This window comes from Talpa occidentalis, unplaced genomic scaffold, assembly GCF_014898055.3.
Source record: "Talpa occidentalis isolate TD23 unplaced genomic scaffold, MPIMG_talOcc4v2.1 talOcc4.14, whole genome shotgun sequence".
Taxonomy (NCBI): domain Eukaryota; kingdom Metazoa; phylum Chordata; class Mammalia; order Eulipotyphla; family Talpidae; genus Talpa; species Talpa occidentalis.
In genome coordinates, this window is record NW_023601433.1 from 23,149,712 (window position 1) to 23,162,576 (window position 12,865).

General features: G+C 49.6%; 1 long non-coding RNA gene across 1 annotated transcript; it reads left to right on the top strand.

The window, feature by feature from the left end:
• Nucleotides 1-10,732: 10,732 nt before the first annotated feature.
• LOC129145738 (uncharacterized) lies at nucleotides 10,733-12,351 on the top strand. The gene is made up of 3 exons (XR_008551733.1): nucleotides 10,733-10,833; nucleotides 12,049-12,230; nucleotides 12,305-12,351. It is a non-coding gene; the product is annotated as an uncharacterized LOC129145738 (long non-coding RNA).
• Nucleotides 12,352-12,865: the final 514 nt, after the last annotated feature.

A 12,865-nucleotide genomic window follows, 5' to 3' on the forward strand; every position in this document is an offset into this window, starting at 1 on the left:
TGCAGTGTTAGGACTGTCAATAGAAGGAAAGACTCCATGCCCACAAAAGACCATGGGTAACCATATTGTGGAGCACATATACAATAGAGCACAGAGCCATCGAGTGGAATGAAGCTGTCACATGTGCACAAGGAAAATCCCTGGAAGCATTATGATAAGTGAAATAAGTCAGTCACAAAAAATGTATGATTCCATTGACATAAAAATCTAAGAAAGGCAAATTCATAGAAAGAATAGAGTCAAGGTTTATCAGGACTGGAGGAGAGAAGAGCAGCAGCAGCCACTGCTCACTGGTCACAGAGTTCCTCCTTCAGGTTATGAAAGATACTGGAAACAGTCACGACAGTACACAGCCGTGGGGATGTGGTCAATGCCACAGAACTGTACACTTAAAGTGGTTAGAATGGCACTTGTTACGTTAAATATCTTACAACAAATATTTTTAAGTTTAAAAACTAATACAATTTTTTTTTACCTGTGGCATGATACAATTGCAGATAATATGATCAGAAGGTATGCCGTGTAAAACAAGGGACCACTGTCCTAGCACTCCTCAAATTCCAGTTTCCTAGAAAGTGATGTAAAGTAGACCACCTGTCGTAAAAATACACACAGGTAAATAACTTTTAATTACAATATTTGTGTATGAGTGACAAGATGTATCAAAATATTATAGCTTATTGATTGATACATGTTACAGTTTGGTAAAATATTAAAATAGTGTGAATTATGATTTTAGAATAAATGTAATAAAAAATTTTCCCACCAATCCATGCTATGCTTTCTAAGATTTCTTTCAAAAATCCAATGTTTGGGCCTCCCTTTGGTGGTGCAACGGTTGAATGGTGGGCTGTGAAGCTGTTGGCAGCCTCTGCAACTCTGGTTATATCCCAGGCCACCAGTGAGGGTCCCACCTGACGCAACAGACCTCTCCTGCCACACCCACTGCTCCCCTCAGCAGTATATTTTGTCAGTCTGCCTGTTCTGTTCCCTGCTCTGGCTCTGGTCAATTCCCTGACCCTCCCGACATCTGACTGTGCCCAGTGCTTGTATAAATAAATAAATATATCTTTTTATTTTTAAAAATAAGCCAATGTTTAACATTCCTGAGTATACAAATTCTCAATTTTCTCTAACACTGTGTAATCATTAATAACTGTCAAAATTTTGGCTATTTGTAAATGACGAGTTGGTTTCTATCTTTTGCTATTTAAGTACAAAGTATAATTTCAGCAAGGCCTGGTATTCAAAGCCTTTTCCCAGCAGGTGTCTCTCACCAGGCCTGGACAAAAGTATTAGCAGGTTTGCTGATCCTCTGAGGTGCCTGGCAGAATGCTAGAAAATACTTGAGAAGTCTGAGCTAGATGTGTTCATCAAAAACACTAGGGAACATCAGCTTAAAGGTTTGTTTTTTCTTGAAGTGCCACCAAGCAAGTTTTCGGGGGCTCCAGAAACAGCACAGAGGTGAAGTGAGAGCATTCTGACTAGAAAACCAAAAGGAACCCTGAAGATCAATGTCTGCCCTGAACACTCCCACCCCTGGGGTGTAGAATGAGTGTATTTCACTAGAATGCGACCCAGTATCTAGGCTGTCAGCTTCCCTTGGTGTCCCTTGAAGAAAGCTGGCTTAAGCATCAAAGAGAGTGGAGTAGAGCCGGTTTCAAGTTAAGGCCTCCACCAAGTAGCCAGGCGTGGACACATCCCTGTACAGGTTTTATCCCTTCCACCTTCTCCTCCCTCTAATCCCAGCCCCAGGCACCTGGATGTTCTTCAAGGCAAGGTGCTTTTCAATGCCATGAATTTGGTCCAGGAACTCGAGCAGCCACTTCTGGCTGCGCTCGCTGTCCTAGGGGGTCCGCGGACTTCAGTTAGTACTGCAGCCACACGGCCTTGGCTTGCAGGAGTAACCGGCTTGTCCCCGAGCTGGGACCTAGGATGGTTCCTCCCAAGACGCCGGCCAAGTAGAGGGCCGCAGCAGAGGTGTTGTAAATAGGGAAGGTGATGCTTTTCAGGTCCATGTTGTTATTCTTCTGCCAGATGAACAGGAGTGGGTTGGAGGGTATGCAGGTGCTCTGGTACCTGGCACACACCTGAGGGTAGAGGACCTGGGTTCCATCTCCCAGGGGCGCGGTCCGCATCTGCACCACCTTGTCCAGTTGACTATTTTCTTTTTTTTTAATTTTCTTTATTTATTTTATAGAGGCGTGTTTTTATTTATTTATTTGTTTGTTTGTTTGTTTTGTTTACACATGCACTGGGTACAGCCAGAAGCGCAGGAGGGTGAGAGAATTCACCAGAGCCAGAGCGGGGAGCAGAGCAGGCAGAAGGACCGAAGTACACTGCTGAGGGGAGCAGCGGGCGGCAGGAGAGTCCTGCGCGCCATGTGGGACCCTCCTCCGGTAGCCGGGGAGCAGCCAGAAATCGAAACAGCGCCGCAGAGACTGCGGGCAGCTTCGCAATCCAGCGCTCAACCACTGCGCCACCGGGGCGGCCCAGTTGACTAATTTCTGAGAATATGACTTGATCCAGCAGATTGGTAGTGTTGGAGACCACCAGGATGGAGTCACAGTTGACCTCCGTGCTGGACCGCAACGGGGAGAAGAGGTGCGACTCGTTGTTGGAGAAATGTGCCTGCACAAAGTGCTGCTCGGCTTTGGCCAGGCTGCCCGAAGGGGTGTCCTGCTCCTCCAGGCTCTCTTCTGTCTCGCTGGGCAGGTTAATACACCCGGTGCCCAGGACAGCCTTCAACGCCAGGGGAGCCTGCAGGAAGAGCCAGGGTTGGAGCCCACAGCCAGCCCCATCCTCTGGAATCCCCGGGTGAGGGGCTGCTCCAGGCAGTTGGTGTGGCAGCTGGGCCTCCCAGGGGGTGGCTGCTGCCCCTGGGCTTCCAGGACTGGTAAATCCCCTCTCTCAGTCGGCTGGCGGGTGGGTCTGAGGAAGGCCCCGAAGCCCGGTTAATGTCGGGCTCCTGTCCCTCACTGGACACCAGGACCTGCTCTGGCTGCCCCGCAGAGGCAGGGAGCTGCTGGGGCCCAGACGCTGCCCCAGGATCTGCTCTGCTCTCAGACTCTGACTCCGACCAGTCCTCCTGCTCTGGCCTCTGAGCCCCTGAAGCCTCCCCTTGCTCGAACCCCCCTTGGGGTGCAACCTTGGAGGAATGGACACCCATATCCGGATGGACCAACCAGTTGTTCAAAAGGAGAATGAGAAAGCAGTAACTGGATATTGTGCCCAGTCCCCCCCCAACAGCGACTTCGGGAGGAATCCACATGGAGGCTGTGCCAAAGGTCACTGCTCCTGTGATCTTTGACCTCGCTGTGCATGCCAGCATGAGGTGGGGGGCGGCGAGGGGAGTAATTTGCTGGAGAGCCAGGTTTTCCAGCTGGCCTAGTGGAGGGGAAATGGTTTCCAGGCGGGTCTGTGCTCCTCCCCTTAGGATTCACTGCCTGTCGGGCCTGCATTTGCTACACTGTTATCAGTCGTGGTGTTCCCTCCTGTGTCCTGGCAGGGGTGCTGATACGTCCCCGGAGAGAAGCAGAGGCCGGGACAGAAAGGGAGAAGGATGCCAGAGAAGACCAGATTGAAGACCTGCCGTAGCTTTTCATTTCATTTATTTATTTATTTAGATTTGTTTATTTTTATACAAGAACTGGGGTACAGGCCAGATTGCCGGGCGGGTGAGAGGATTCACCAGAGATAGAGCGGGGAGCGGAACAGGCATACTGACTGAAATACACTGCTGAGGGGAGCAGTGGGCAAGACAGGAGAGGTCTGCCGCGACATGTGGGAACCTCGCTGGTGGCCTGGGCCGTAGACAGCTCCATAGTGTGGCGCTCAACCCTCTGCGCCACTGAGGAGGCCCCACTTTTCATTTTAAAAGTGAAGAGAAGGGCCTCCCTGGTGGCGCAGCGGTTGAGTGCTGGGTTGCGAAGCTGCCCATGGCCTCCGCGCCACCGGTTCGATCCCCGGCTGCTCCCCGGCCACTGGAGGAGGGTCCCACATGGCGGCAGACCTCTCCTGCCGCCCGCTGCTCTCCTCAGCAGTGTACTTCGGTCCTTCTGCCTGCTCTGCTCCCCGCTCTGGCTCTGGTGAATTCTCTCACCCTCCCGCACTTCTGACTGTACCCAGTGCATGTGTAAACAAAACAAACAAACAAACAAATAAATAAATATAAACAGAACAAACAAACAAATAAACAAATAAATAAATAAAAATAAAAGTGAAAAGAAATCAAAATACTAATAAAATGCTAGTTATGAAAGTTGAAGTAGTTAGATTACAATCAAGAAAAGTGGATATTCAGAAGAATAAAAAATATTGCAGATAAAGAGTGACCAAATAGTGACAAATAGTTTGATTTATGGGGCTATCCTAAAATGTGAGGTGATTGTAGTCTCAAAATGCATTTGCAAAATTCCAGAGCAGAAGAAAATAATGAAAAGTACAATGGACATGCATAAATTAGAGACTTGATAAATAAAGAAAATCAGTGCAATCCAAATGACTAAAATCAGAAATGAAAAATTACCATGGATCATTCTGAAATTTAAAACAATTATAAGAAATTACTCTGAAAAACAGCATGCCAACAAATTGTGCACAGTGGATGAAACAGACAAAAATCTTGGAATAGCAACGGTACCAAGGCCAAATGGACAGACCTCTCTCTAGTAAGGGAATGACTCAGTCAAAGAAAAGCCTCTTTGAGCATGCATTTAACTGGGCTTTGGAAAGGCGGGTGATGTACAGTTCTTATTATAAGGAAATTTGCCTGAATCTTCCCATGGTTGCAATCACTTTGCATTAATAGTAATTTTTTTTTTTAATTTAAGTAGAAAAAAATTTTCATAAAATCTCCAGATTATAAGACTACTCTGTCCAAGAGTTTATGGGAATTTCTTTTACAATCTCTTAAAGGAGAAATAGATTTTGAATGTTGGTTTTCCATAAAGACATTGTTGAAAGGGGAGGGGGTGCTGGCTTGTTGCCTTCGGGGCCTGTGGACCTTTGGCTTCCCCGGGAGCAAGGCCGCCTCCATGATGGCTGCATTCACTGCATCTAGCCCATGGTCGACGTCAGAGTCATGGGATCGCCTCTGTGTGTGCTCACACGTCTATCTCCTGCCTTCGGTCTCTGCAACCAGCGGGGGCATTGTCTCTGGGCCTTCAGCGATTTGCTGGAGGCCTTCGGCCCAACCCCAGGGCCTGTGCTGCTGGCCTGTGCCGGGCTCCACCCATTCCCACAGGCCCTGGCCCCTCCTGCCTGGGCCCCTGCCTGCCAGCCCAGCTGACCAACGGGCCCACCTGAGTACACCTGGTCGATGCGTGGGGCCCCGCCGCTTCCAAGACACATGCATACACGCACTTGCCCGCCGGCACACACAAATACGCACACACAACACAGTCCCGCACCCACGCACACACACACACACAGGCCCAGCTCGGGGCCGTCGGCCGGCGCAGCCAAGCACCCCGGGCCTTGGAGCTGGCGGGCAGCTTGGCACCCACCCTGCCTCCACAGGCTGGCATGGCCCGCCTCGCTACTCGGCCTCTGACAGCCCAGGCGCCGGCAGGCCCACGTCCCCGACCCGGCCAGTGGCTCTGCAGGGCTCAAATGGACGCTGGCTGACGCAGCTACAAGCGGCCCCCTCCTCGCCAGCCTGGGGTCGCCTGGCCCAGGGCACGGCCTGCCCCCAGCCAGCAGACGCCAGCCCCCATGGCCCTGCTGGGGCCGACCCGGGTACCAGGGACGCCCGTGGGCACTGTGGGCGGGCGCCCAAACACCGGCGGGCTGGCGGTGCCGGTCAGGCTACAGGAGAGAAGGCTGGTTCTGGATGTACCTCTGGGGGGCCATGGGTTTCATTTTTTTGGTTCTGGGGATGGCAGTGGGCCCTGGGTGCGCCTTTGGCTGGCCACTGTGTGGTTTGTGCTGTGTATTTCTTAGGCAAGCTTTGGGGTTGGGCAACTATTTTGGAGTATCAGGAGTGGGCAGAGTGTTGTGGATTATGGCAGAATATAGGAAGGTGATGACAACAGCTAGGAAAACAACCCAACTGCTTCAAAATCTACCCATGTTGGGGTTTGCCTTTCATTTGGGTAGAAAGCAGGATGATTGAATTTAAACGGGTAAATTAATCCTTGGAAACCTGGGCAGGGATGAAGGGGTGGGGGGCCACAAGTACATGGTACTCAGGGCCAGCCTCCTATCCCAGAGGGCACCTCCCCAGGAATGGCCAGAAGTTGATGAAACCCTATTGCATTTGGTGCAGGCCATATACGAAATAGAAGAAACTTCAGATAATATAGTGCCTGTGAGGCATCAGGGGCTGTATGCGGGTGGTTCTCACAGCTCTGTGAGAGTCTAGGCACAAAGAATGATCCAGAATCCAGCAACTGCAGGACTAGAGGCAAGATCTGTAACAGTGTTTGGTGATTCTTGGGTAAGAAGTTCAGAGAAACCAACCCACCGTTATGAAGACACCAGACTCCTTAGGAGAGGAGGAGAGGGAGTCTGGCCCTTTGTCCGAGTGTCATCCAGTAGTGGCAAACCAAGCTGCCACGTCAGAGTTTCCATACTCCTCTGGAGAGGAGGAGAAGGCTGGCTCCATGTTCCGGCTCGCCGGGTGGTGTCTCAGAAAATGAAGTGGCTGGTGATAGCTTGATGGCGCTCTCTCTAACCCTGCGCCACCCGGGAGGCCCCTCTATCATGCATTTATATAGAAAATGGTTCCTCCTCAGGACACGGGCCACCCTACAAAAGCCGCAGCAAACAGCGTGGGCTCAGGGCGGCCCTCTGGACGGGGACTCCTGAGACAGGGGCGGGGCAGGGGCTGAGGCGCCTGCTCTGTTGTGCGTGAGACTGGGCGTTCTGGACAGACAGACGGAGGGAAGAGATCTGAGACATCTGCGTGGGAAAGGGGCCCCCACGGCGCTGTCTGTTCACAGAGCTGGACGCAGCTTCCTCCGAACAGAACGTGCTGGAGTCAGCCCTCTCCGAGCGGCCTGTGGGGCCGAGCAGAGACCAGGCGCCCCCCAGGCACAGCGGCTCACTGTGTCTCCAGGAGCCAGAGACTGCCCGGGCCCTTTTTGGAGCAAACTTGGGCTCTGGGCGCCCCTGAGTGTGCGAGGCGGGGTGTGCGTGAGTGTGTGTGCGCGTGTGAGGGGTGATGATGGGGGTGGGGTTGTGGGCCTGGCCATGCCACGTGAGCCCATGGGGGGCAGCCCCCCGCCCCCCGCCGCACTGGGGCCAGCTCCCGCCCCTGAGTCCCTGCCAACCGCACAAGATGTGAACCTGGTGCTCCTGGCTGAGGCCCGGGCTGGTGAGCCCAGAGCAGCGCAGCGGGCGCCTCTCCAGGGCAGGCAACCGGGAGGCTTTTCTTGGCGCATGTCACGCAGAAAGCAACGCAGGGTCCCAGCTCCGTCCCTGAGCGGGAGACCCTGTCCCTGGCTCTGCTGACTCTGACCCTGAGCGAGCCCCCTCCACCTTGCCTCTCCCTGGGTTTGGGCTCCAGGCTCCTGAGGCCCAGATGGTGGGGCACCGAGCTCCTGGCCGCGCTCTGACCCGTTGGGCCCAGCCTTCCTGGGGCGGTCCTGGCCCGCCCCCCGACCTATGGCTTCCCCCTCCCCCCCCGCCCCAGCCTGCCCAGCCCCACCTGGTCCTATGCCCGCCCTGCCCAGGCCTTGGCCCCTGAGGCACAGCACCCCCATCCCACGCCTGGGGGCAGGGCAAGTGGCGGAAGCGGAGTCGGGCATTGGCTTCCTGGGCAGGGCAGGGACAGGCGCCATCGTCCACCCTCCTCTGGCCTCAGCGCAGTTCCAGACGCTCGTTAGTGGGGTCGTTTCCCTGAAGACTCTTTCTGTCTGGTCGCCGTCAGGGGAGAGAAACACAGCTGAGCTTCTCTGTTGATTTTGTGTCCTGCCACCTTCCTGATTTCATCTTCTCCAAGTTATGTTTTTTTTTTTTTTTTTTTTTTGTGCAGTGACACAGAGACTTGGAATGAAAGATTGCTGCTGTTTCTACCAAAGCCCGGGTCGTCTGCCACACCCGAGGCAGCAGGTCTATTGGTGGAATCTCCACACACAGCCTCTTCCTGAGACCGGAACCCTCAGCAACATGGCCCTGGAGGGATGCGACCTCGGCCCTGGCGGTGACTTCCTGGGAAATGCCGGCTGCCTTTCTTCCTGCCACCCTCCTGTTGCCCAGTGAAGACAATCAGGGATTGACTCTGATACGCGCTTTGATCAGATCAGCATGCTCCAGAGAGAGCCGTGGCCACCTGCTCTCTCACAGGCATCTGATGGAGTTCAGCTTAGACGGGAGTGATCCCTCAATGGCCTTCACTGCAGACCCTTCAGGCCTGTCTCCCTGGCAACTCCCCCTCCCCTGGCCTCTGGATTCAGCTCCCCTCACCCTTCTGGGATGGCTCAGTCTCTGACAGAAATGGCATCCTTCCGTGCCTCGAGGAGGGGTGCCTGTGCAGATCCCTAAGCCGTGAGCAGTGCCTTTTTTCTCATCTGCAGCCTGGGCCCCTCACCTTGGCCCTCCATCACCCTTGTCAGTGTCTTCTCTGTTCTTCTGGAGAGGCCTCCTGACAAGGAATAGACTGACCTTTCCTTCACATGCACAGAAATCTTTCATAGCAGAACACTCTATCTCTACACAGGGATTCCCAGCAGCCTTCCTCCAGCACAGATTTGTACTCACCCGCATTGCATTGTGCTTTCTTCACACCATGCCATTGTGCATTTTCACCAAACTATCCCAGGGGGCTACCACCTAGGACCCAGTGAGTGGTCATCATGGTGTCCACATGCTTATCCAACCCACGGGCCCATTTCAGCTCCTGTCACCTGCCCTGCCCACGTGAACAGGTCTTCATTCCATTCTGATCCTTTTTTGTCACTGCTCCTGAGTCCTTTCCTCACTTTCACAGGGATGAAGAACAAGGACGACTCCTGCATGGGTGGCCTTTTCTGGGTGGCCTCTTTCAGTCAGAAGGTCTTCACGTCTAGGCCTCCTTTTCTTTCTACCTTTTATGTCTGTCAGTTTTCCGCTGGCCATATTGACAGTGTACACTGAAGAAAAGCCTGTCAGCCTCAGTGCTTTGGCCCCTGAGGTTCTGTGTGCTTGAAGGGCCTGTTCCCTCACTTCCTTCCCACAGAGCTCCCTCCCAGAACACTTTGCTCAAAACACCCGTCTCAGTCACCTTCACCTCTTTCCAGCCCTCTCTCCATCACTCCTACTCTTCTTTACCTGGCGTGGCTGCTCCCCACACAGCACGTCCTTACCCCGCAGCTCTGTGGCCACGTGGGCAGGCTGTGCTCACACCAGATGGCTTGGTATTTCCTCCTCCTGGGTGGACTGGACACCTTCACCCCATCCTGACAGCTGTGAGCACCTACGTGTGTCGACTTCATTGACTTCACAGTGTTGGGCAGTTTCCAGGGTGTCCATAGGTCTCCTGGGGATCCCCAATCAGTGCAGGTTCTGACCCACTCGGCTGCTCAGGAATGAATGAAGCCGGACCTCTGTGCTCCTCCATGCCCATCAAGCAACCCGCCAAAGCCTGACAGTTTTCCACATCCAGCCCTCTCTCCCCTGAGTTCTCCTGAACGGTACTCCCCAACGCTGCCATAGGCCGCCCATAGGGAGATACTCCTCACTTTGCCTTCCCTCTGGGGTCTCACTTTCTCCCCAGATGAAAGCAAAGAGGGTGCTGCCCCACTGGATCCTGTTGGACCAGGTTCATCCCCTTCCCCAATCTCTGCCCACAGGCCCGGGCTGGGACTCCTCTCCAATTCTTAGGGTGCTCCTATTGGGAGGATGGGACTCACTCATGTTGGCATCACCCACCCGACAGTCCCGCTGCATCATGGCAGTGTGGAAATTCAAAGTAAAATAGAGGTAAATAGCCTCTGTCTTCTCCAAAGATCATGGCTATCTAAAAATTCTAAGATAAGTGGGGAAGAAAGTGTTCTTACAATCTTTGGTGGAAATGTTGGTTAGGATATCAATTTTTTGTGGTCTGTGTGCAAATCCATTTCAAAATTGCTCAAATGGGTTGAGCTTTAGATTAGAACATCGGTTGTCATCATTGCTACCTTGAAAGTCACCAATTGTAAAAATAATAAAGGGTCTCGATGGACATTGCAACAGGCGTCTGCATTGTATTTGTGATGTTCTTTCATTGACGGCTGACATCAGTTCATTTAGAGTGAAATGTTTTCAGCTAAAGATAAAATTCCTTTTTTAAAAAAGGGGCTTTAGACATTGTTGTCATTCTCAAGTTTCCTTGAAAAGGCTCTGGTTATTCTCAGAGTTTTTTTTTTTTTTTTTAAAGATTTATTTATTTATTTATTTGTTCATTTATTTATTTATTTATTTATTTATACAAGCACTGGGTACAGTCAGAAGCATGAGAGGGTGAGAAATTCACTGAGCCAGAGCGGGGAGCTGAACAGGCAGAAGGACCGAAGTACACTGCTGAGGGGAGCAGCGGGCGGCAGGAGAGCTCTGCGCGCCATATGCGACCCTCCTCCTTGGCCTGGGAGCAGCTGGAGATCGAACTGTTGCTGCAGAGGCTGCAGGCAGCTTCGCAACCCAGTGCTCAACCACTGCGCCCTGAAAGGACATTTTGCCGAGGCTGGTCTGCCACAGGATGTCAACATGGGGTGAGTTTATTTGGAACACAGGAATTTCATTCTATTCTACCCTATTCTTTTTCATTGTTTGTTTCTTGGTAACTAGGTAGAGGAAGGATCTTTCAGTTATTTGAAATTTTGTTTTATGAGACATCATGGCTCCATTCATCATTTTGCCTTTTTCTTTCCATAGGTATGTACAATTTTCAGAACTCTTGTATATGAAAGCTGGAAGGGTCTGGGCTTTGATTTAATGTCTTACTTTCACTTTTTTTATCAAAGCAATATAAAGCTTATGGGTTAAACAGAGTACATTTATAATTACTTTTTTGAAGACAAAATATATTTATTTGGATTTGCAAATGAGCAGGAGCCTAGGTTTAGGCCAGAAACCCAAACCCCCTCACTAAAATCAATGAAGTGTATTGGACATTCACTCCAAATGAAGCTGCTGTGCCCACCCTGCCTGACTAGCAGGAAGGCCACAATTTCATCCTTAATATTAGTTTTTCTTTGGCCATCAAGGTATTATTAATTTGAAAAATAATTTTAGCAGTTCCTTTTCACCTGCCAAGGATCAGGGATGTAAGTGCAATGATGATGTTTTCATTAGTTTTAGTCAACCGGTTCTGATCATAAGAGGGGGCTGCATGCATTATAGAAAATGTGAACAGTCGAATGAAATAAAATGACCAATGGCCAACTATGATTTTTCATCAAAAGAGAAATATTTTTCATGAGTTAGCTTACTTTCTTCCTTCTGATTTCCAGTATTTTGAATTGTGAACTACAACACCCTTGTATAAGGGCCGGTTGTATAAATGTAGAGTTTAAGAATCACCAAATGAACTCCCATTCAATAGATGGAGAAACATAAAATCACTTATCATCATCGTCTCTGAGTGCGCACCAATATGCGACCTTTGCAGTAACTATTTCCCTTGCTTTTCATGACAAGTTCTCATATAATTCTGTATTATTAAATGTATAATTAAAACATGATTTTCATTTTGTCTGGTATTTAAAATATAAATAAATTTTATTATGTTCATTTTCTATCTAGACTCTTTCTCGCAACAATATGTGGGCAAGATGATCCACAGGATTGGCTGTGCTACAGCCTCATGTTTTCACTGCTGTATAGTATTCCACTTAATACCAAGTAATTTTTCCACTCTATTCTACATTCACACTAGATTATTGCATTAATATTTTCTATCCAAACTGGAATACCAATATCTAGAATTTTATATTCCACTTTCTTCATTGAACACTAATGTTTTATGTATATGTGAGATATATTGGACAGTTTCCTGGGGTTTTCATTTAGATTGTTTCCAATCCTGAATGGAAATGAATTTAGTATATTTAATATATATAATATATTTCTATTTTTTCTCTCTCCAAGACAACAACAATAAAAACAACTATAATTGAGATGTTAAACTAATGCACAATTCAACCATAAAATCCTAAAGCCAACTAAATCTTGAACCAAGAATCAACTGAAGGCAATGATGAAGCTGTAAAGATTTATTTTTTGTCATTTATTGAAGAAACAGATATTTGCATGAATGCAAGACGTTCTTAGTAAGTACGCACAATTTTAAAGAGATGTTACAAGTAGCGGTGACAGCCATTCTCTCTCTTTCTCTCTCTCATAGGATGGAGAGCGTTGGAGAGGGAGAGAGATTGCAAACTAGATTCCTGAATTTACTAATACGTCAAGGTTTTATTTTCTGTTTTTCTTCTTTTTACTGAATTATTTCTTCTTCACACATATTTTATTCTCTGAGATGGGCTACCAGATAATGTTCCCTAAAAAATTGCACCTGCATCTTTCATCTTCTCTGATGGAAATTCTGTGTGAGCGAGCACCTAAGCTAGGAGCCCGAGAGTCAATAAGGAGGCAAAATATTATGAATTTTTCTGATGTCTGAACAAGAAATACCATCCATTTCCTACATTATTTGTGCTGTTAAAGTGAAGGTCATATCACTTCTGGAACATAAAATAACTTTAAAAGCAGGGCCTCCCCTGGTGGCACAGCAGTTGAGTGCTGGGCTGCGAAGCTGCCCACAGCCTCTGCAGCACTGATTCGATCCCCGGTATAAAATGGGCCAAAAAGAAATGGGATAAAAAGGGCATTGGAGGGAAAGAATTTGGATAATAGGTTTCTCTAACCCCTTCTGAAACACTTCGCTACTTTAGTTCACTATGCCTAG